Below are 1,585 nucleotides of genomic sequence, written 5' to 3' on the forward strand. Positions count from 1 at the left end.
ATTTATGTTATTTATTGGTTCAATGATGAGGATTTTTGTTTTCTTTACATTGAGGTGCAACCCATACCAAAGGCTGTAGTCTTTGATCTTCATAATAAGTATTTTAAGTCTTTATTCAACAAGCAAGGCTGTATCATCTGCATATGGCATGTTGTTAATGAGTCTTCCTCCAATCCTGTGTTAATTGTTTGCACCATCCAGAATATTTATGTATTCTGTTCTCTATGTTGTTATTATGGAGCTCTGATAGCGTAATGGTTACGAATCAGACTGCGAACCACAAGGTCAGCAGTTCGAAACTACTAGCTGTTCCGTGGGAGAAAGATGAGGCTTTTTGCTCCTGTAAAGATTTACAGCCTTGGAAACCCTGTATACGGTTGCTATGAGTCAGAACCAACTCCACAGCACATAACAACAACACACATGTTGTTATTATTGTAAGTGCTATTGAGTTGAAAGTGGCTGGTGGGTTTGAACCACTGACTTTATGGCTAGCAATCCAATGTCTATCCTACATCACCAAACCAGGATCCCATATTCTCTATACAAGTCTTTCATTGGCCATTTATATTGCAAATGTTTACTCGTACTTGCTGGAGATGTCCTTTTACTTCATTTATAAAATCTCCTTTTTCTCCCTAGATAGACAATAAGGCAAATTCTGCTTATTTTCTAGGAAAAATCTAAGTGTGGCTCTGAAATAAGTGACAAATGAAGCAGAGTCGAATATTGGCTTAAGTCTAGTCATCCCTTAGTCTCAAAACAAAGCTATGTGTCTGTTCTTAGAGAAAATATGACTCTTTTTGGCTTTAGTTTCCAAGCAGAGGAACATCCTTACCAAGTGTTTGGCTGAATACCTTGGGACCCACATGACTTCTGGAGGCCTTGTTCACACAGAGCATAAATACGTCACTAGAACTTTCATTTGTCATTTGTGTTGGATATTTTTGAACGTATGCAGCATGAATTACGTTTGTAATGGCCCTTGTGTTGGATTCTTCTGGGAAAATACTGTTTTCAGTGAAACAAAGCAAATTGCAGTTGTTTTCTAAACAACTTAACTTTTGTACAAGGAAATACATTTAATCTGACATAGTTACTCTAATGATCTCTTGTGTTATCTTTTATTGAACATAAAATGAGGTCTGCCCATCAAAGTCTGGTATGTGGTTGAGAGCTCTCATACTGAAAGGCCAAATCAAAGCAGGAGGAGGATACAGGAAGAGGATCTATAACTCAGTGTTTCCAACACAGATGGGTCCAATTCATCCATGCACATCAAGGCCCTATTAGCAGGAGAGAAATGGTTGTTGGGCTCTGCTCTACGATCAAGACACTTCCTAAGAATATTACATGTTGATTCCTGTTATGGATTTAATCCTATCCCTCCCCCCCAAATTTATGGGCATGTCCTAATCCATGGCACCTATGAACTTGGTCTTGTTGGGAATAGACTCTTTGAAGACGTTATCGGTTAGGATGAGGTCAGGTTGTTGCCAAATCAATTCTTAGTAGAATTGCACTATGGGGTTCTCTTGGCTGATAACCAGACTTTTTTTCCACAGTGCCCTTGGGTGGGTTTGAA

The sequence above is a fragment of the Chrysochloris asiatica genome, unplaced genomic scaffold (assembly GCF_000296735.1).
Source record: "Chrysochloris asiatica unplaced genomic scaffold, ChrAsi1.0 scaffold00195, whole genome shotgun sequence".
NCBI lineage: Eukaryota > Metazoa > Chordata > Mammalia > Afrosoricida > Chrysochloridae > Chrysochloris > Chrysochloris asiatica.